This window comes from Hylobates moloch, unplaced genomic scaffold (assembly GCF_009828535.3).
Source record: "Hylobates moloch isolate HMO894 unplaced genomic scaffold, HMol_V3 SCAFFOLD_14, whole genome shotgun sequence".
Taxonomy (NCBI): Eukaryota; Metazoa; Chordata; class Mammalia; order Primates; family Hylobatidae; genus Hylobates; species Hylobates moloch.
Window position 1 is genome coordinate 58,987,434 of NW_026652289.1, and position 23,499 is coordinate 59,010,932.

Sequence of the window (23,499 nt, forward strand, 5' to 3'; positions counted from 1 at the left end):
GAAGATCTAGTTAAGATGGCTGATAAAAGTAGCTACACTAAACAACAGATTTTCAATGAAGATGAAACAGCCTACTCTTGGAAGAAGTTGCCATCCAAGACTTTCATAGATAAAGAAAAGTCGGCTGGGCGTGGTGGCTCACTCCTGTAATCCCAGCACTTTGGGAGGCTGAGGCGGGTGGATCACAAGGTCAGGAGTTCAAGACCAGCCTGACCAAAATGGTGAAACCCCGTGTCTACTAAAAATACAAAAATTAGCCGGGTGTGGTGGCATGTGCCTGTAGTCCCAGCTACTCGGGAGGCAGAGGCAGGAGAATTGCTTGAACCCAGGAGGCAGAGGTTGCAGTGAGTTGAGATCATGCCACTGCACTCCAGCCTGGGCAACAGAGTGAGGCTCCATCTCAAAATAATTAAAAAAAAAAAAAAAAAAGAAAAGAAAAGTCTATGCCTGACTTCCATGGCAAAGGACAGGTTGACTCTCTTATTAGGGGCTAATGGAGCTGGTGACTTTAAGTTGAAGCCAATGCTCCTCTTTTACCATTACCCAAATCCTAGGGCCATTAAGAACAATGCTAAATCTGCTCTCCCTGTGCTCTATCAGTGGAACAACAAAGCCTAGGTGACAGCACATTGGTTTACAACATGGTTTACTGAATATTTTAAGCCCAATTTTGAGACCTACTGCTCAGGAAAAAAGATTCCTTTCAAAATATGACTGTTCATTGCCAATGGACCAGGTGACCCCAAAACTCTGATGGAGATGTATAAAGAGATGTACACTTGATGTTGTTTTCATGCCTGCTAACACAACATCCATTCTCAGCCCTTAGGTCAAGGAGTAATTTCAACTTTCAAGTCTTATTATTTAAGAAATAATTATTTTAAAGTTTTAGTCATCATAGATAGTGATTCCTTGGAAGGATCTAGGAAAAATAAATTGAAACCTTCCTGGAAAGGATTTCCCCTTCTAGATGCCATAAGAACATTTGTGATTCATAGGACGTGGTCAAAATAGCAACATTAACAGGAGTTTGGAAGAATGGAAGAAGTGGATTCCAACTCTCATGGATGACTTTGAGGGCTTCAGACTTCAGTGCAGGAAGTAACTGGAGAAGTGGCAGAGATACAAAATGACAAGTGCAGCCTAAAGATGACATTGAATTGCTGCAATTTTATGATAAACCTTCAGCAGATGAGGAGTTGCTTCTGACAGATATGCAAAGAAAGTGGTTTCTTGAGGTGGAATCTACTGGTGCTATGAACATTGTTGAAATGACAACAAAGTATTTAGAATATCACATAAACTTAGTTGATAAAGCAGGAGCAGGGATTAAGAGGACTGACGCCAATTTTGAAAGAAGTTCTGCTGTGGATAAAATGTTGTCAAAAGCTACAGAGAAATCTTTTTTGAAAGAAAGAGTCAATTGATGCAACAAACTTCATTGTTTTTGTCCTTTAAGAAATTGCCACTGTCATCCCAATCTTCAGTAACCACCACCCAGATCAGTCAGCAGCCGTCAACACTGAAGGAAGACCCTCCACCAGCAGAATGATTATGATGACTTGAAGATTCTGATGATCGTTAGCATTTTTTATCAATAAAGTATTTCTAATTAAGGTATGTACATTGTTTTGTAGACAATGCTATTGCTCACTTAATAGACAAGAGTATCATGCAGACATAACTTTTATATGCACTGGAACACCAAAACAATTGTGTGACTTGTTTTATTGTGATATTTGCTTTATTGTGGTAGTCTGGAACCAAACCTGCAATATCTCTGTGGTGTGCCTGTGTTAGAGTAGGGACCTGGTGCTCAGGCATGGGCAAACCTGCCCACGGAGCCCCACTGCCCCCACCTCACAGACCTCTGCCTTTGCCAGGCTACTCACCATCCACAGGCCGCACGACTGATCAAGGCCCAGATGACCTTTCATTTGCAAGCACTTGAGCATGCGCAGGAGAATTCAGCAGTACAGGGCAGCCTGTGGCAAAACCATGCCTCCCTTCACCCCAACCCAGATCCCAGACTCTGGAATCTCTGGAGACTGAAACTGCAAATAAATATGTGACAAGTCTGAGGAGTTTGCCTCCTTCAAAGCATTAGTGTCATTGCTGCAAGTGTGTGGATTCTCCACTTGGTGGATTTGTGTCTGCCTCCGATTCCTTGCTTTGTTTTACCTAAGGGCTTTTCTAGTATCTTTGGCAATGAGATCTGGAAATGAGTTGGCATCTGGTCTAATCGTTTGGTGGAGTAAGTCTGGTTCCCCACCTGTTAGCTGGAGCTCCCTAGCTTCCTTAACATCTAGATCCGTGTGGCTGGAAACACTAACCCCTGCCTTATGGTTCAAGGTCTCCCCTGCGACTTCACTTGGTTAGGCCAGAGCTTAGGGCGCCAGCACGGCCTCGGCCTCCTGGGCCCTCCCTCATGCACCACGTGGAGGTATGGAGTAGGGCACAGGGGAAGAGAGGAAGAGAGGGCCCTGGAGGCTGAGTCTCTTCCCTGGGCAGCTCAAACCTGCCACATAGAGCATCAGATAGGACAGGAAAGACATCCTAATAAGGTTCTGAGCACACTGCATGACAAACATTCTAGGGCCACACTCTCATTCTTTTTTTCTCTCCCACTTAGAAAAGTGGCAAAGTAGCACCACACTCTGCTTCCTAAAGGCCTTCCCACTTCACCCCGTCCCCAAAACCCACCACACATTTCTCACGGGCTCTGCCACCCATACAGCATCCTAGTGTCTCATCATCTTTCTGGCTACTGTCTTCCTCCTTTTTCTCTGTTTTGGTTTCCTTTCTGTTTTTTTTTCCTTAATCTCCCATCTCAGGAGCAAAAGTGAGAAGGTTTCCATCTTCAGCAGCAAGCTAGCTTATTCTCTGGGAGTCCAGCTGGCGCGTTTGCCCTCCATGTCTCTCTCTCCAGTCCAGTGACTTATTCAGAAAGTGTCTCAAAGTCAGTTCCCATTCCATGTGGAATGTTAGTTCCAGCTGTTGGGACAGTAAATGTTTCACCTCATTACTAATGTGTGTATACACACACACACATTACATATAGCTGTAGCTATAAAATCACATATCTCACTATCTTCATATATAGACAAATTGTGCCTAAGCAGTCCTTATGAGCAATGTTTTAAATGATGCACTAATTGTCATATCTTCATAAAACTAACATGACTGGCCCTCCCTTCTCTGGTTCCCCTTCTCACTCCCTTCCTCCTACACCGTTACCTTTCCGCCGTTGCAACTCCCATCCCAGGTGTGCTATATAGCACACTAGGTGTAAATAGTTGTCATCCTGAGAGCTGAGCAAGGCAGCTATGCTTGACCATGTGTGTTCCCAGGGGAACCCCAGTGCCATCGAGGCTGTCCTGTAAGGACCGTGAGGGCTGGCCCCTCGCTGATCTGTGACTTGTGGTTTCTTCTAGATGAGTCAGCCAAGGTGGGGATGTGAAGTGAATCAAGCAGATGTGTGTCAATGATGCTCTGGAGAATGATGCCAGCACTCATGGCTTCACACAAATCAGCCCCAGAACTCCTGGCTCTAGATGTACATCCAGGCCAGGCTCTCCCAACCCCAGCACAGTTCAGATAATATGGACTGCCCTGTACACTGAAGGACGCTTAGCAGCATCCCAGGCCTCTACCCACTGGATGCCAGGAATACCCCCAAGCCCTCAGCTGGGACAACCAAAAATGTCTCCTGATATTGCCAAATGTCTCCCTGGAAAGTAAAAATCACCCCTCAGCTGAGAATCTGTGCCCTATAGCTGTATAGATAAATATTGTGTATACAGCAATGTATACATACATACAAACAATTAAATATTTATATGTCCTTATTTTAAGTTGGCATCTGATATAAACTTTTCATTCAATCAGCATATGCACAAAACAGAAATGTGACATATTTGCTTCCTTTTCTTTTAAAAATTAATGTCATCTGTGATAATAGTGACATTTGTGATAACTAAATAAATAGAACCATCATATATCTTTCTGTGAAATTGGCATTGAAGCAGCAGTGAGAAGGGGGTTTTGGAGTGTCAGTTGCCTTCCCCTGGACCCACCATGGCTCCTGCCTCCTGGAGCTTTGAGAACGCAGATGGACAGTATAAACCAAAAATAAAGTTCTAAGCACCCCCAGCCATCTGAATGGACCCCTCCTCTTGGCCAAGGGCATTCCAAAGTTAACCTGAAAAACCAGTTCAGGACATCATGGGAACAGAGAGCTGGACATGCCTCATTATACCATCCTCCCTTTTGGAATTACTGATAGAGGACTCTTTAAATCTGATAAGAAACATTTACAGTCTATTCTTGGCTGGGGGCAGTGGCTCACACCTGTAATCCCAGCATTTTGGGAGCTGAGGCAGGTGAATCATTTGAGGTCAGGAGTTCCAGACCAGCCTAGTCAACATGGTGAAACCCCATCTGTACTAAAAATACAAAAATTAGCCAGGCGTGATGGCAGACACCTGTAATCCCAGCTACTCAGGAGACTGAAGCACAAGAATTGCTTGAACCCAGGAGGTGGAGGTTGCAGTGAGCCGAGATTGCACCACTGCATTCCAGCCTGAGCAACAGAGCAAAACTTTATCTCAAAAAAAAAAAAAAAAAAGAAAGAAAAGAAACATTTACAATCTATTCTCTCTGAAGCCTCCTACCTGGAGGCTTAATCTGCATGGTAAAACTTTGGTCTCCACAACCCCTTATCGTAAACCCAGATATTCTTTTCTATTGATTCTAAGTCTTTAGATAATAATTCTTTCAACCAATTACCAATGAGAAAATCTTTGAATCAGGTTGTCCCACCTTTCTCGACTGAACCAATGTACATTTTACACATATTAATTGACGACTTATGTCCTCCTAAAATGTATAAAATCAAGTTGTAGCCTGACCACCTTGGGCACATGTTCTCAGAATCTCCTGAGAGCTGTGTCACAGTCCATTGATCACTCACATTTGGCTCAGAATAAACCCCTCCAAAGATATTACAGAGTTTGACTCTTTTCGTTGACAACAGTTAGGGGTCCTAGTCACTTGGCATTTGTATTCTCTAGCCAAGACACCTCAGAGATCCCTGTGCAAACCAATTCAAAGGGGAAAGGAAAGATGAGCTGATCTTCAGTTACACAGGATTGCTATCTACATCAGCCCCAATATAATACATTCTCAAGATAGGATATATTATGGTGCAATAAAACATAATCCAAAAAACTGCAGTGGTGTAAGGCATTCCAGGTCTGTTTCTCTCTCATCTTCATGGCAATTACAGGTCATGCTCTGTGTTGCTGTTATCTCATTCTGGGGCCCAGGCTGGCTAAGCAACCACACTGGGGAACATGAGGAAGTACATACTCACTCGGAAAGTGCCTGCCTCAAAGTGGATGTCACTTCTCTCACATTTCATTGACCAAATCAAGTCACATGCCCATGCCTGAGTTCAACAGGTGCCTCCTGCAGAAGGAGGACAGGGAATTGATGGACAGTCATAGAGCTCAGCACACTTGCTTAACTTCTCTACTCAGAGGTTCCTTCAGTGCCTCCCAGCACACTAGGGCCCCACCCTATCCTGTCTGATGCTAACCCTCTTCTCTTCTTCAGCTGGACATTTTCCAAAGTCTCTCTCCTCTCCCACCCCTAGCTAGTAATAATTTTCAGAATCTTCATCATTAGCCACCATATCTCCACCCCCTTCCATTCATCAAAGATAATCAAGACATCATTTTTAAACCCAAAGTCTAAGGTTGCCTTCCAATTCTGGACTCACAGGACTTATTTCTCAGGACTGTTTAAAAAGAGAGCTTACAGCACGGTTTCTAGGCAATGGCACTCTTGACATTCTAGACTGGATAATTGTTTGTTGCAGGGGGTTGTCCTGGTCATTGTAGGATGTTTAGCAGCATCCCTGGCTTCTACCCACTAGATATCTGTAGCACTCCCCAAGTTATGACAACCAAAAACATCTCCCGATTGCCAAATACTCCCTGGGAGGAAGGGGACAAAATTGCTCCCAGTTGAAAACCACTAGTCTACAGAAGTTCCAGCCCATTGCTGCTCCTGGCTAATTATTTATTTATATTACATGAATCTACTGAGTACTTGCTAAGTGTCCACCCCTTCATCAACAAACACATACTGGGCACCTACTTCAGACACTGGCTGAAGGCAAGAGGTGCCAAGATCACATAGGTGTGGTCCCTGCCCTCCAAGCACTCATATTCAGTGCAAGAAGCCAGCAGACATGTTAAAACATAAGTTCGGCACAATATAATACGTTCATGGCTCTGTGAGCAAATTGCCATGTGAGCTCAAAACAGAAGTTTTTGGCAGGGAAAACTACACAAAGAAGTTAAGACCACTGCAAAGTAATGATGCTTCATGTTTATACCATACTTTGTGATTTGCAAAGCACTTTCGCATATGTTAACTGCCTTGATCCTGAAACAACCTTGAGAGGTGGTTGTTGCTCTCCCCATTTTGCAGATAAGCAAAGTGAGGTTCAAAAGGATTCAGCGACTTCCCTAGATCGCGCAACAATTGAGTGGCAGAAGTGGGACTAGTTCTGCCACTAGTTGGGTGCCCCAACTCCAAAATTGTTTTCTCCTGTTCCCCTGCAGAACTTAGGAAGGCTGCAGGGAGCTGAAGGGCCATTGATGCCACAGCAGGACAATCATACTTCCCACACCCATGTACCCAAGGCGAAGGTGCCTGGCCTCGAGCAAGATTAGGACTGTTAGATCAGGAACATGGAATGTAAGGAGAAGAGAAACAGTCAACTCTTTCCATTTCAAAATAGAACTTCGGTACTCATAGCAGAGGCAAGTTCTTGAAAGATAAGGCTTTTGATCTGCAAAAACTGTTTTTTTTTTTTTTTTTTTTTTTTTTCAGTTCTAAAAGCCTAGTTTTAGCATCATCAGAAGCAAAGCTCTGAAGGAATTGGGGCATAAAGTCTAGATTAGAAAAAGGAGAGCTGGAGAACCAGACTGCCATGCTGCCGAGATTAGACATGGATAACTAAGAGGGGTGGGGTGGGCGGAGGCAGAGGTGAGAGCAGCAGAAGGAGCTACTGATATGTGAGGCGGGGACAAGGAATCACATGCTTGACTCCTCCTGTGGTCCAATCTCAGTGGGACAGGAAGTATCAGACCCAGAAATCTCAGGCCAGTTTGGGAAACAAGAAAGGAGGGGCCTTGGGATGATAGCAAACCTTAGAGGGAGCTCCCTGTCCAGTGGAGAAGCCCAGACATATGGACCCAGAGAGTGCCACTCCCTCAGCCTGGTGCAGAGGGAATAGATGGCTTCTCCATGCCCACAAGGAGCGGGGCAGAGGGGTTACCTGAAAGGCAGAGCCTCGCAGGGGACTCACAACAACGGGAGAGGATGTCCTGTGAGATCAGATGAGGACACTGTCATGTCCCAGCTGATGCCAGCCAGGAGGGGAACAACTGTCTGAACACCACACTGGATGGCAGATCTCAGCAGATGTTGACAAGTGAGTCTCATTGGAATGAGATGGAGAACAACACAGTCCAACAAATATCCAGAGACTCACTCCGATTGGAAAAGGGCATGTCACAGGTCCAAGCCCACTGAACCAATCACTGTGGTCAGAAAAGTGAGTGTTTCAATTGGAGGGAGGCTCTTCTTGCTCCACGTATCTTCTTTCTCAGTTTCTCCCCCCAAAGGCAACCACTGTTTATGGTTTCTTGTGTATCTTTTCAGAATGAGAAGTTCTCCATTTACACTAACTCATCTATGTGTATGTGGTCCCTCACTTTCTTTACTCAGTGTCAGCCTACCATACACACCCCATTACACTTAGGTTTTTGACCTAACCCATTCTACAGACTTTATATCTGCTCTTATGAAAGCTGCCAATGACCTCCATGTCATCAAATACTCTCTACTACTCCACAGCTGAGTAGGGGAGCCAGGTGGTGCCAGGAGAATCCATTTCTCCTGACTCATGGTCCTGTGTTCTGTCCCATGCCCATGCCTGCCCAGCACCCCCTGGCCACCATCCTGTATGAGCCAATCACGTCCATCTAAGGCACAATCTGGAGACAGATGTGAAACCACATCCCCCCAAACCCCATCACAGCACCTGAGCCCAGTAACCTGAATACAAGCCTTCCTGGAAACAGGGACCTAGCCAACACCCTCACCACTCAAAGTGGGGTCCAAGGACCAGCATGAGCAGCAGTATTGTCTGGGCACTTTTAGAAATGCAACATCTTAGGCCCTATGCAGAATCCTGGTCTTTATTTAAACAAGATTCCCCAGGGGGATTCTTGGGCATATTTAAGTTTGAGAAATGCTGGTCTACCTACCTTCTTCTGAGCACTTGGTCTTTTCCAGCCCAAGAGGCTTCCAGTTCACAGGCTGTTCCTGCACTTTGCTGCTGATATAAATACTCTCATCGCTGCTGTATTGGGTTTACATTTAAGGATTCCCAAAATACACCTGGCCCTTGTGTACACAAAGATGCTAGTGGCTCTGCAGGTTGCAAGGAGGTGAATTAGGGAAACCCTGATCCTTTTTTGCCATCAATGGCCAGAAAAGGTCTGCAGGGGCCTCTTAGATATTCCTGCTCCTGTGCTTCCCTCACCTCCTGGCGCGTGATGCCTGCTTGCCTTTCCCCTGAAATACTGTGTTTATAAACAAAGCCACATATGAACCCATAAAGGGAAGTCTAAGTGGGATCCCTGCACTACAGGGCCCAGCATCTCCTACGGAGGCAGCTGATTCTCAGGAAGTGATGAAGGAGCCATCCAGAATGGTCAGCCCTCTCCCTTGGGGCATTTTGGATGAAAAGCCACCCTCCTGGAGTACAGCAGAAAAGCCTCCCAGCTTTTACTGTGGTTCTTGGTTCCTATCCTCCAGCGCAATGTAATTTTTTAAATAGATGTCAGTCCCTATTTTTTTGATAAATGGCTGAGTTTTTAACACGTGGACATGTTATAGAAAAGAGCAGGTATGGTTCATGCGAAAGCTTGGTGAAAAAAAGAAAGAAAATAGGAAAGCTTTTATCTTCTCACTATTTAGCACAAAATTATAATGGTAGGAATACTTTCTAATTCCACAGCAAGGCAATGTCTACCCACACCATATGAGTCCATGAGAATGTGTGTTGACATTACTTAAAGGGGGTGTGGGAATGGGAGATGGGGTTGGGGTGTGTGGGAGGAGGTAGGCAGATTTGACCATTCGTGTTATTACTAAAAAGTTCAAATTAAAAACGAAGCAAAACAATGTACTATACCACTTCCTTATTTCTTTATTTTTTTGTTTTGATGGGATTTAACATAAAATAATGCTGACCTAGCTGAAATCTTCAGAATGTGAAGTCGACATCAGATCTCCATGCACCATATTTTTGACTTGCAAATGCCTTCCAAGAATAGCTGGAGTGTCCTTATTAAGCCCGGCTTGTGATGCATCCTTACTTAGCACCGTCTGCTCCAGCACTGTATAATTCATGGACTTGCCTTATGAAGTTAGGGAGGGATGGAAACCGTGACCAGCCCATGAACCCAAGCTGACACTTCAATTATTTTAAAAGGAACACAGAGAAAGCTGAAATCTGACCTGCCTCTCAGCCCCATCCTTGGGGACGCCCAGCCGGCCTTTCTTTAGCCAGGTTCCAGGTCCATCTGCATCAATGCTGGGGGCATCATATTCGGCCAAGGGAAACTGTCATCTTAGTTCCAGCCTTATACTCAGCGGTGACCCGGCATCTCTGGTGAGGATGGGGCAGCTCAAGAAACAAGCCTGAGGGTCCATGGTATTTAGAGTTGAGTTTCACTAATTTTAGCAAACAAGGATGAGCCTGATCATGGCAATAATAATCACTATAGTTACCATATATGAGCTCTTCCAGGCTGCCAAGCCCGGTACCAAGCACCGTTTAAGTATTACCTCATTTAAAGCATAGAGCAAAGTAGGAATTATTGTCCCGTTTTACAGAGGAAGAGACTGTGTCCCAGAAGCTGCCCTAAAGCCACGGATAATGACAAGAAAGTCCTGGATTCAAACACAGGTCTGTTGGGCCCCAAAGCACATGTTCTTAATGAGTGCTCTGCAAAGGGAGTGCCCTAAGGCCCAGGGCTGGGCACCATTGTCATATGGGAAGAAAATAACAGAAATGTTACATATGCTTTAAAATCTCATTTCAAAATTTCTATTTTTGCACATTTTCATACATATTGTTACAACTGAATGTACATAGTGAATGAACAAAGATATATTATGTTTTATATTGACTGACCTTATGCAGGGCACCCTTTCTCATCAAGACCACCCCGCTCATGGGGGCTTCCATTCCCCAGGGCAGGTGACCCTCTTATATGACCTTCATGGCCCATAACTCCATTGGTAATTACCCTTATTAGATTGTTTCTTGCTTTTTTTTTGTCCCCCCACTGCAATGGAAACTCCCCAGGAGTTTGGATGCTTCATGACTGCTGAGACCCAGTGCCTTGCACTGACGGTGCTCAGGCACATATATTGATGACGGTGTGGTCTGATTTTTTTTCTTAATTGTAAAGTTTTGAGGCCACTGCTCTTCACTCCTCCCTTGTAGTGATCCCTGACCAGGTTTTCCACCAATGGGCTCTAGGCAATCTGGCCCTCTCTCCTCAGGATCCTTTTTGAGATCCTCCTCTGAGACCTCTTTAGCCCCATGTGGACATCGGCAAGCTTGACTTCCCCAACGGCCTGGCATACGAAGAAACAGATGCATCTACAATCTGAAGACTACTTCTAATTTGTGGTGGGAGCTCTGATCAGCCATGCACCTCCCTCGGTCTCAGCTTCCTTGTTTGCAAGCAGGAGGGGCTTTACCGTAGGGGCCTTGGCCCCATCAGGACCTGTGAAGCTGAGACTCCATGTCCAGGCGAAAACGTGCCCTCCTTATGTTTAGTTTCATAAGCCTGCAGCTTTGGGAAGGGGCCACACTCCTGCTGCTGCCCCTCCAGCCAGGTGTGTCACCTTCATGGTGATCCCGCCCCTCTCCAGGTCTCAGTACTTTCACCTGTTCTGAGTGAAGGAGGGGTTGTGGATTATCCTGGAATCTAATGAGCTAGGTATCGTGCATACCCTTGGAAAATTCACAAGAACTCTCTAGATGAACCTCACATTCCTCGGCTTCTGTCATCATAGATCCAATTTAGCAGATGGCAGGGGCTTCTGATTGTATTTCCTGAGCACCGTCAGTGCAAGGCACTGGGTCTCAGCAGAGATGAAGCATCCAAACTCCTGGGGAGTTTCCATTGCAGTGGGAGGACAAAAAAAAAAGCAAGAAACAATCTAATAAGGATAATTACCAATGGAGTTATGGGCCATGAAGGTCATATAAGAGGGTCACCTGCCCTGGGGAATGGAGGCCCCCATGAGCGGGGTGGTCTTGATGAGAAAGGGTGCCCTGCATAAGGTCAGAAGAAGAGCTGTCTGAGAGGAGGAAACAGTCAAAGCAAAGGCCTGGGGAAAGAATGTGTTTGGTTTAGTCAAGGGACAGAAGAAAGTGCAGAGTGGTTGGGGCTAAAGGAGCAAGGTCGGGATGTAGGCAGGGCTGTATGTACAGCTAGGTGATAACTCAGTGCAGAGAAAACACCACCCATGGGTACCAGCACTCCTGCCCCAGACAGGTCCAAACTCCCCTTCGAGATACCTGCTTGATTTGAGCATCCAAGGGAGCCCTTGCCACTTAATACTAAAGACTGGGAGAACTAAACTGGAAGCCCAGATCGTGCAGATGGCTCACCCCATCCCACCCCTGGCTCCCTGACTTGGGAGGCTCTCTTCTCCCCACCTCCACGTCTCTCTTCCATCAAAAGAGGGTCTGGCAGCTACTGCTTTGGTGGTGATTGAGATGTGCCTGGCAGCATGTCTGCAGCGACCATCTCCTGGGCTGTGCTCTGCCCCTGTAGTCAGCCACCCACCCTCGCTGGGCTTTGAAGCCGGGAGCTCATCTTGAAGGGTTTCTCCCTAGCTCGAGGCAGGCTAACCAGGGGAAACCGGTGTCTCAGCTGAGGTCCTCTCCTCCTTCTGGGTGTCTGGAAGCACCAACAAACCCTCAGCTCTCAGGGTTAACAAAGTCTGGAGGCAGGGCAGGGACACACAGACTGCAGTGTTCACAGCCACCACCCAAAGTGAGTGACACAGAAACACAGTCCCCTGTGTGCCTATCAGCCAGATCCAGCCCCTACACACACAGGGCCCAGGGAGAGGCAGGCTTCCTCCAGGAAAGGAAGGCTGGGTCATAGTTGCTGGGGGTGAGAGGGCACCCCAGAGATGCCCCACAAAATGAGCAGGCTGACAAGAGTAATCCCAGTTCATATTACGTACCCACTATGTGCCAGGCTTCACACTGGGCTCTTGACACTCAAAGTTCCTTACCTTACCGCACCTTCACTCAGTGAGCCTGAGACTCCATGGTTAGTACCACCCCATTTTATAGATGAAGAAACTGAGGTTCTGAGAAATAAACTAACAGCCCTAACTGCGCTAGGAAGTGGCTGAGGGGAGTTGGAGCCGGCCTGCTGCCTCTGCCCCGTCTCTGCCTCCTCAAGGCCTAGAGTCTGTGCTGACCCTTTGCAGAGGTCAAGCCTAGGTCAGCTGCATGGGGTGCAAGCAAGGACATGATCTCTATGATTGATGAGCTTACAGTCAAATTGCAGAGACAAGAAAGCACTCAGGAAATGATTCTAGAGGAGGAGAATGTGGGGCTGAATAAGGGAGAAAAGCGCATTGAACTTGGGAGTCATACAGACACGGGTGGGGACCTGAGCCCTCTGAACCTCAGTTTCCTCACCTGTAAAATGAGCGTCATCCTGAGTCCTGCTCAAGGTGGTCCTAGGTCCCCATGAGTGCTGGCACAGTACTCAGCGTGCCATGAGAATTGTACAAATGTTTCCTTGCTTCTTTCTTAGCATTATTTTTCTATTCCTCAAAATAAGTGTAGTAAGACTTTGGAGAAGGAAGGACTCCATGTGGCCTAGAATAGTCAGGACAGGTTTCCTAGAGGAGCTGGGACCTGGGCCTCCCCTGGACTTGCTGCATCTGATCTCAAGCAGAGCTGAAGGTGTCATTATTTGCCAAGTATGCCATTGTTCTGAGATTCAGTTTCCTCATCTGTAAACGGAGATAAGCGTAACTAATTTATCAACAGATCACACACACAGAGCTGTCCAGCAAGATGGAAGGAAGCAAGGAACCCAGAGATTTGGGTCCAGCCAGAGTTCTGCCACTATGGTGTTAGCCTAGGCAGGTCACATTTTGTCTATATGATTTTGTCTCCTCATCTGTGAAATGAGAATTTTTTATTTTGAAGTCACTAGGTGAGTCACTTCACCTCCCTAGAAGCTGCTTCCTCATTGGTAAAATGACCTAGTTGTAGTTCTCTACATTTTTTCCTCTTGAGTTTAAAGCCCCTGTGGCTTGGATTCTAAGCTAGTGCCCACCCTGTCCCCATACCCTCTCCACCCACCATGCCAGCCAAGATGATACACCCTTGGGGAACTCTGTTCAGGTCTGGAGAGAGAACAGAAATTCTTCTGGGCCGTATCCTCTTTCCAGATGGCCTTTAAGAGAAACAAGAGGGACAGGTAACAAGGAGGAAGAAACTGACCTTGAAAACACTATGAAACGTAAGCCAAACTCTCCCAGATAGCTGCCGGCAGGGTCCCCCACCACAGCGGCCCCCATCAGCTACAGAGGCACTTCAGAGCACTTCCTGTCTCATTTGGGGCAGGGCTGGCCAGGATGCTCGTGCAGCCCAACCCCAGCCTGGGTAGGGTGCTCTGACCACAGGCCGGTCACACGTAAGGGCAAACAGAGGACTGTTTTTGATCAATGGTTAGGAGCCAGTGGCAGGTGACAAAACCTGGTGAGCGTGAGCAGCCACAAGTGGGCCCTGGGCTCCTGGGCATGGAACTCTCCCCACTCTTGGCTTCCCACTTCCTGGGGTGCATTTCTCTCTTACAGCCCCACCCCACACCACCACCCTCACTCAGTGGCAAACTAAACACTGTCCCTCCTAGCCGGACAGGGGTCTACACCTGGGACACCGTCAGTGGGGTATTAGGGTTAGGTCGTTTGCCAAGTTCAGGATTGGGACACTCAGCTTTGAGCACCCCCTGGTATATGGAGGGCTCCTCAGAAAGGGAGGTCTGGAGACTTATGGCCCAATTTCCCTAGTCTCTAGAACAGAGCTCCACTTCCTAGGGAGCTTTCTCCAGTGCCCTCCCCTCCAGCACTATCTTCTTCTCAGGAGGAGGGGAAAAGGCCACAGGAGGAAGTAGAGGAGGGTGGGCAGGAGCCAGCTGGGGGGTCAAGAGGGATCAGATGGGCACAGAGCCAGCTGATGGGGCTGCACACACCAGCCTCACCCTCTTTCTGCCTCTTCCCTCCCCCTCCTTTCTTCCCTTCATAGACGTTAACTGAGCAGCTGCTATGTGCCAGCCCTGTCTGAGTTCCTGCATATGCACATCTGCCTCACACTCAGACTCTGCACTCTGGCCTGCTCTCCTGCTGAGGCAGAGGGACCCTGTGGCGAGGGAGAGCAGAAAGAGCTCCTCAGCCTATGAACCTGGCCACTACCACAATTTTAGAAATGTGGTCACTGAGAGTCACTGAGGGCCTGAAAAAAAGCCTTGCCCAAAGGCAACCCTCTTGGGACCAAGGCTCCTGCCTGCTGAGGCTGACAAGGTCCTGGCCAGGCAGCACAAATTCCATGCAGGGATGTCCCTGGGGCCCCTGCTGTGCACCCAGCACTGTGTTGGACTGTGGGGACACGGGGTGAGTCAGGCCTGATCTGGGGATGGGGACACAAACACACACAGAGTCAACTCACTCCTTGGTGCCTGAGGGGAAGCCCTGGCGCTGGAGGCACTGAAGAAATGCCCAATGACCTTTCATACCACAGAGGACACAAGCCCCCTGAGGTCCAGGGTACCATTGGCTTGTTCTGCTCTGTACCTGCATGTCACCATGGAGCCAGGAGCTGACCTCTGTTTTTGAATCATTAGCTCCTGAGTCAAGAGAATGTGGAGGAGGTGTCTGGGGGTGGGAGTCCAGACACTCATTCAGCGGCTGAGTGGCCCCTGTTCCACTCGGCAGCCCTACCTGCCCCCTCCCCAGCTTCCCCCTTTCCCAGCTCCCTCCCACCAGCACCGTCCTGGGCTCCCATTACTCAGGGTTCAAAAGACTGGAACATGAGCGACGGAATGTCAGGACAGCAGGGCAGAAGAGGGATTCAGGATAGACTAGGTCTTGCAGGGCCCCCACCCCCACCATGTGGCAGCCCAAGGGTATTGAGAAGCCTTATGGTGAGCATCCCAGTGCTGAGGTCCAGAGAGGTGCAGTGCCTTGCCCAAAATCACACAGCAAGAAGGGACAGCAGTAGGCCCAGAGCCCCCAGTCTCTGCTCTCATCTCAGACTCCACCCACTCTTGCACGCAGGTGGCTTCCCCAGCTGGTTCCACACGCTGGGTGGATGTCCAGGCCTAGCGTTCCTACAGCTCAGAGAGTGCCTGGTGGGGGTGGGGAATGGGAGGGTGCAGAGGGGGAGCAGGAGAAAACAGAAAGTGCCAGTGATTCACATTTCAAAATGTCGTGTTATTCCAGGCGCTTTCTCGCTTTGCCACCACCTTCATCCACCCCCCACTTGCCATCTTGAGAACCGGCTGCAGGGTGGCTGGGGCGGGGGGAGGAGGAGGCTGAGACCATCATCTAAGGAAGCTGTGTTTCCACCCTGCCCACTGAGAAGCCCGAGGGTGAATGAGCAGTCGGATGAGCACCGAGCTGGGAACCAAGGGGCCTGGGTGCCAGCCCTGGCTTTGGAATTGGTTGCTGGGAGACCCTGAGCAAGTCCCTAAGCCTCTCTGTACTTCCTTTACATACTTCCCCAGCACCTAAAATGGGGAAGTGGGAAGAGCTTGTGGCTCCCACGACTAGTTGCATATCAAAGCAAAACAAAACAGATTCTTGGACTGTATCCCCAGAGATTCTGATTCTATATGTTAGAGATGAGGCCTGGGAGTCTAATTTTAAAGCACACCCCTAAACCCCACCCAACCTGGTGATTCAATGCAACCAGTCTACTGAGGCGTGGTTAGAGAGCTCCTGGCTATATGCTTCCATGCGGTTTCCAATCATCTCCAGGACTTATTTACCTCCTCCAAAATGCCCTCCTGGATTTACCCAGCCCTACCTGCCACGTCTAACCCTCCTCACTTCTGGCCTTGCCTCCCTGCCCATACTCTCCTACGGCTCCTTAAAAGCATTTAGTCATTTGTGCCTATGTGTGCACGTGTGTGTGTGTGTGTGTGTGTGTTCTATGTGAGCTACATGAGCAAGACGAACCTCCCACACAGCACAGAGAAAGTTGCTCAGCACTGGAGCCAGCTAGCCCCACATTTGGAACTGGACTCTGCTGTGCAAGGTTGGGTGACCCTAAGGAAGAGCCCCAGCCTCCCTGGGCCTCCGTTTCCACATCCCTTAGAGGGCCTAGCCAGACCCTGCCTCACAGGGCCACATGTGAGCCCTCCACTAAGGTGGTGTACAAAGTACTTGCGGTGGCTTGGGGAGGGGTGTCAGTGGCCAGGAAAGCAAGCCGGGTGAATGGTGGACTCTCCCAGAGGGATGCATGCTACCCTGGGAGGTCTGGACTCCTTCCTTCAAGTGTGTGCCTTTAGGCAGATGGCTGCCAGCGTAGGTCCTCAATAAAGAACGGGTCCACCCCGTATCATTCGGGGTCCCCATAGGAAACAGAATTCCCCCCAGGTGGCTCAAATGAAGAGACACAGAGGGAGGGGCTGGTGACTGAGGTGGGCAGGGGTAAGGAAATCCAAAAGGGGTGGGGAGACTCCTGGACTAGAACAGCTGACAGCTGTCCGCAGCCCGCATCTACAGGGCAGGGCAGGATGTCATGGCCAGAGACCAGCAGGAGTGGGGGCCGTGGAGGAGGGGCCGCCCCACAGGAGCGCAGTCACAGAGGGAGGCAGCTCTTCCCAGAGACGCGCATCCCAGAGGGAGCAGCAGAGGAAAAATAGCCCAGCCCCTCTCTCCTCCCACCGCTGCTTCTCATTCTGGTATTTCCCGCTGGCCAAGCCCAGGCAGTGGTCAGAGGCATGGGCAGCCCTTAGAGGTCCCCTCCTGGGGCACAGAGCAGGGCAGAGAAGCAGAGACAGTTTGCCTGGCAGGTTGCCGGGAATAGCAGGGCAAACAAGCAGCTCCTCGGGCAGCCTCTGCTGCCTGGGCGTGGGAGGTGGGGCCTGGCTCATCAACCAGAAGATGGGTTTGAGCCTCACCACTGCCACAGACACAAAGGGCGACATCAGGAAGTCGCTTCTCTCCAGATCTCTGTTTCCTCATCCTTAAACTATAAGGGTTAAACTATCTGTCCTGAGCCACCTCTTCCAGGCCCGACCTGCACTTCTCCTCCCCTGCCTTTTCAAGAGAGGAGAGAGCCCTGCTGGACAGGAAAATGGGCTTGGAGAGGAGGGAAGCGTAGCAAATGGAAAATTAATTCTGGGCGGTAAAGAGCAGAGGCTGTTGTTTGTGATGTATAACTTACTCTTTGTGTCAAACTGTGTACTGTGTATATCAGTGGGATGGCAAGAAAACCGAGATCTATTACTTAGAGTTTAATCTGTTCTCCTTGTTGGAGAAGAGAGAGGGAGGGGGAAAGAAGACTACAACTTTAATCACAGGCCCGACTCGATGTGTCAAGCTGCTCTCGGGTGTGTTAGTAAAATGATGTCAGATCACAGGCTTCCCAGACAGCTCTGCACACTGCGGCTTTATCTGCCGAGCCGTAAATTAGCACACCTACTTTACGCTCTTCAGGTAAAACCAGTAATTTAGCTGAAAAATACACACACGCACACATGCACACAGAGCATGTCGGGGAGAGCTCAGGAGAGGGGGCTGCCCCCTTGAGCAAGAAATAGCTAAAAATGAGCAAACCGGGATGAAAATGACACCATGGCTGCGCCTCCTGTCATTAGCGCCTGGGCTCCTGGTGCCAGCCCCACAGCCAGCCCACCTTCCTTTCTACCTGCCTCAGTGCCTCCCCTACCCCCACCACCCCTTTTCGCCATGAACCGTAAATTACATGCTGACACCTTTAATTTGTGCAAAGTATGCCTGGCTGCGCCTGGCACCAGCAGCCGGCTGCTATAATAAGGTCAATCTATATTCATTGTCGCAGCACTTGATGTGCCAGATAACACAGGGAGGCAGCGCGGTGGTGGCTTCTCCGGGCTGGGGGGTGAGGTGGGGGTGCCCACTGCCTCTCTTCGCGGCCTGGCACCAGTTGGCTCATCACTTATGCATGGCATGAGCGATGTTATGATTTAGCTAATCACCATCAGTTATTCATCCGATGGCTGCCTAGAGACGACAGTAGCACACTCCTGCCTGCCCAAGCCAGAGAGGGAGGCCCCTGTCCACTCGATGCCACAGAAAGACCACCCAGGAGGTCTGATTGTCCTTTCTGGGGAGTGGCCCCAGAAAGGGAATAGCCCAGGATTATAGACTCTTAGGCTTGAGGAGGAGAAGCTGCTGAAGGTGCCCTGTGGGCAGGCAGGGTCACTGATGTGATGTCTCTAGATCCTAGGGCCCAGCCAGGAATGGGCATCTCACTGATATGTCACATGGCAGGAGCCCAGGCTTTGAAGTCACAGAGTTCCGGGTTCTAATCCCCACTCTTCCACTTCCAAGTCGTGAGAGCTTAGTCAAGTCACTTAACCTTTCTGGGCTGCAGTTTGTCAACAGCACAACAGGGAAACAACTCCATTCCTGGCAGGAAGAGTGTACAGATGCAAAATATGGAATGTGTCTGACATAGTAGGCACTCAGTCAATGGCAGCTGCTAGTATCACAGCCCTAGCGCATCTATCACATGCATGATTGGGTGAATGTCTGCTTTCAGTGGGGAATGCAGATTCAAAAGGCTCATAAGGAATAGGGCTGGGACCAACAGGTGAGCCCATTTGAGACAATACCCCCTGGCATGAGGTTATGTTGAGACAGGTCTCAGCTTCTGACATGTTTGAGTAAGAGGAGACCCAAGAAGCATCGAATCCATGGCTGAGGAAGGCCAGAGGCAGGCACAAACCAAGTTCTCAGCCTCGAGCAGGGTGGAGGCAAAAAATGAAGTTTAGTGGCCCCAGCTTATAGAGCTGAACGGACTTGGAGATTGTTCAGCACAACCCTTCATGCTAGAGATTGGGCAACAGAGGCAGAGAGGGAATTGGCTGGTCCAAGGTGGTCCAGCCAGTAAGGGGCAGGGCTGGAGTCCTGGCCTGGGCTTCTGACTTCATAGCTCTTCCTGTTGCTCTACAAGACAGCCCCAAAGAGGGGCAGAGGACCATCAGACTTTGAGGGGATGCCCTTGGGATTATCTGAGTCTTCTCTCTTCCTGGATGCCCAGTCAGGAGTGCACAACGTATGCTCCTAGCTCTGTCCACAGCCCTGTAGGCAGTGGGAGGGATGGGTCAAACCCTCAGCCTTCAGTGGATCCTCAGCTTCCTTAGCTGCACAATGGAGCCAAGAGCATCTGCTCCTAGGAGCTAATGAGAAGATTAAGTGAGACCACCTGGGCAGACCAGATGAACCGTCTTTTCCTTTCCAGCCAAAGAGCTTAGAGTCTAAAGAAGGTAGTCGGGCTGACAGCAGCCTAAGAGGTTACCTAAATCCAGCTGTGCAAAAGCAGCCAAGTCGAACAGTTAATTCTGCAGCCTGAAAACAGACTCAGCAAACACCTCACTGTCCCAGCACCATGCTGACTGTTCCACTGCCACACTTTTGTCCACTCTATTCCCTCCCCCAGGAAAACCCTGCCTATCCTCACAGCTCCCCATATCCAGCTCATCCGCCCAGGTCCCGCTCAGATCCGCTTCCTCCAGGAAGCCTCTTCTCTCTCCCGGGAATCAGTGATGCCCGCCCCTACCTGCAGCCCCCACCCCTTCCTGACTGAACGTGGGGCTCCCTCTCTAATCACAAGTGATTAGGCCCCACATTCGAAGCACTGGGTGAGTGAGCCATTATTTCAGAGCTAAGCAGCCTTAGGCCTCTCCAGGTCTGTACTGCTGAGCTGCAAAATGGACAGGCAAAGGTGGCGTGGTGTGTTCCCGGCGGCCCCAGGCATCACATTCCTGGGCAATTTTCCAGCAATGTTTGGGCTCTGAAGGGACCATAAGGGCCAGGCCAATGGGCATCTCTATGGAAACTGGTGCCACTAGGCTGAATTTCCCCCATCTCTCTGGCATTTGTTTAAAGAAATGCAAATGTTCTCACCAATCTGGGCTTGTGCCCTGAGGTGTCTTCCCATTGCAAGAAGGTAATGTCCCGGTCCCACCTCTGCCCAGCCCCTCTCTGCTCCTGCCCCCCGCAAGCCAGCCCAGGGCTGGTGGTTTTGTGCATCTTCCCATGTAACACAATTACACACACACCTGTGCTGCGGGTGCCTGCCAAGCCACAGCACGGTGTCCAGTGCTCAATCGCCCTCGAAATGTGTTTCTTCTCTTACCTGCAAAACTTGGACAGCGTGGAGGGCGGGGCCTCCCACCACAAGTGAGGCCATCAGCCTCCTACTACCAACTGGTGAGTCTGCCTGGCTGGGCACTCCACGCCCATCAGCCCAGGCACAGCTAGAAAGCTCCTGCAAGTCCAGGGCTGAGCCCACACCCCTCATCCCATAGCATCCTATCACCCACTCAAAAGTGACCATGACACCATTTTGCTTCTGAGGAACTTGAAACCACAGAGATGTGGAATCTAAGCCTCCCACAGAAACTGAGACCTCCAGCCTCCAGGAACAGCACCCTCTCTCGGTGCTGGGGACACAGACCCTATCATCACAAGCCGCCCATACCCTTAGCCTCTGTTTTCAACTCTCCCTAACTGACACCTGGCTGCCCCCAACACACCAGTTTCCCCTGTTTCCTCTCCCATGCCCCGACAGACCCTGGGATTGCCTTTTCCAAAACATTTGCCCTCCCTTTCCCTTTCAAAGGGCCATCCTCTCTGAATCCATGTCCATAGACTTTTCCTCTCACCACTGCCCCACCGGGTTGCACCTCACGTTCATCACAGACTTAACTGGCACATCTGCCCTGTCTTCCTCCCCACCCTCATCCTTTCATCAGTTTTGGTGACTTCAACATCCACTTTGCAGATCTACCCAGCACTGGGGCCTCTCGCTTCCTCTACCAGGTCAGACCAACCATCTGTCACCCTCCTCCCCACCTACTCCCACGGGCATCACATCTTGTACCATCATGAACACGGCACCATCCACACAATCTCCACTTCAAACATCCCACCAGGAGACCACCTGTCATCCTTCCAGATGACAAGTGATTCCTCCGTTTCACCAAGCCCTCCCACCCCTCACCCTCCTCTGTCACCACCATCAGCCCTCTGCCATCACATCCATCTTTCATCTTCTTTTCTCCCCTTACTTCTTCATACTTAAAGACCATGCTCAGCCTGGGTTAAATCCAACTACCCACCTACACAATGCCTGCACCCACACAGCAAAACAAAGGTAGAGAAAAAACAAACTGGCTTCCTCTAAATTCATAGCCTGCAATCTCATTTGGGCCCTGGTGTTGTTCCACAGCACTGCTACAGTTGTCTTGCACGATCCCATTCTCCAGAGCAACTGTCTCAGCCTTTCTCCTCTCCCCACACCCCTCACTACCCCCAGCCTCGCTTGCCTCATGCTTTTCTCAGGAAATAGCATAAATCAGAAAAGTCATCTTCCCATCGTGAAACCTGGCAGCCTCCCTCCTGCTCCTGTGGATGAAGGCCACTGCTCTGCCCAAGGCCATTCCCTCCATGTGGGTCTTGGATCCCACTTCTGTTATCTGAACCGTAGATACCTCCTCTTTCTGCACATCGCTTCCTCTTTCTCCATTAGGTCATCCACAGCAGGCTGCTCTAGGATCTCCTGTGATAAACGAACAGCTCCATTGGGCTCCACTTCTCTCTCCAGCTTCCATCTCAATGTTCTGCTCCCCTTCACTGCAAAAAGTGTTTAGAAAATCGTCTGCACCTCCTGCCTCCACTTTCTTTTTTTTTTTTTTTTTTTTTTTTGAGACGGAGTCTCGCTCTGTCGCCCAGGCTGGAGTGCAGTAGCACAATCTCGGCTCACTGTAAGCTCCGCCTCCCGAGTTCACACCATTCTCCTGCCTCAGCCTCTCCGAGTAGCTGGGACTACAGGCACCCGCCACCACGCCTGGCTAATTTTTTTGTATTTTTAGTAGAGACGGGGTTTCACCATGGTCTCAATCTCCTGACCTCGTGATCCGCCCGCCTCGGCCTCCCAAAGTGCTGCGATTACAAGCGTGAGCCACCGCGCCCGGCCTGCCTCCACTTTCTTAGTGGGCATTCTGTCCCCATAGCTTAGCTGATTCAGCATTCATCATGTCACCACTGACCCCTAAGTGTCCAGTTCACTTTCTTTTCCTTTCACTTGACCTTTAAGCAGTGATTGATTCAGGACCTCTTCCCACTTCCTATAATGCTTTGTACTTGGCCTCCACTGCTCCCTCTCCTGGGTTTCTTCCTACTCCCTGTCTGCTCCTTCTCAGTCTATTCGGCCAACTCTGCCACATGTCCCAGCCTCTATGTGCAGGATAATCTCAGGGCGAATCCCTGGGCCTCTTTCTTTTTCTTCTTTCCCAGTGGTCCCAAGATAACTTCATCCCATCCAATTGCATCAAATACCAGGTCTCTGTCATTGACTCCACGCCTCCATCTCCAGTCCTGGTCGCTCCTTGGAACTCCCAGGATGTGTATTCAACTGCAGAAGAATGACTAGGAGCCATCTCAAAATTAATACATATGGCTAAAACCAAACTCTTAGCTTTTCCTGCAAACTTGCTCCTCCTCCCTGCTCCCTAGACTTCCCACCTCTGTCAATGACACCACCACACACTCAGGTGCTTAAGCAAAATATCCCAGAGTTAGCTCGAATTCCCCTCTTCATCCCCCACACCCAAGCAATCAGCAAGTACCTGACCATCCCACCCCCAGCGCACATCCCAGTCTATCCACATTCCTCCTTCTCCCCATGGCCACCCCAATCTGGGCCAGCACCGCCTCACTGCTGGACTAAAGTCTGTCTCCTGGGCATCAGTGATGCCCTCCCCTACCTGCAGCCCACACCCCTTCATGACCGAACGTGGGGCTCCCTCTCTAACCACAAGTGATTAGGCCCCACATTAGAAGCACTGGGTGAGTGAGCCATTATCTTAGAGCTAAGCAGCCTTAGGCCTCTCCGGGTCTGTACTGCTCATCTGCAAAATGGACAGGCAAAGGTGGCTTGGTGTGTTCTCAGCAGCCCCAGGTATCACATTCCTGGGCAAAGTTTCCAGCAATGTTTGGGCTCTGAAGGGACCATAAGGGCCAGGCCAGTGGGCATCTCCATGGAAACTGGTGCCTCTAGGCTGAAGGAGGGTGGACCCCCCCAGG

General features: G+C 49.7%; 1 long non-coding RNA gene across 1 annotated transcript in view; it reads right to left on the bottom strand.

The window, feature by feature from the left end:
• LOC116482490 (uncharacterized) overlaps positions 1-23,499 on the bottom strand; it is a 108,150-nt gene that overhangs the window by 12,539 nt on the left and 72,112 nt on the right. Inside the window, exon 4 of the long non-coding RNA XR_009209852.1 lies at positions 5,375-5,469. This is a non-coding gene — a long non-coding RNA (uncharacterized LOC116482490). The remainder of the gene's footprint in view (positions 1-5,374; positions 5,470-23,499) is intronic.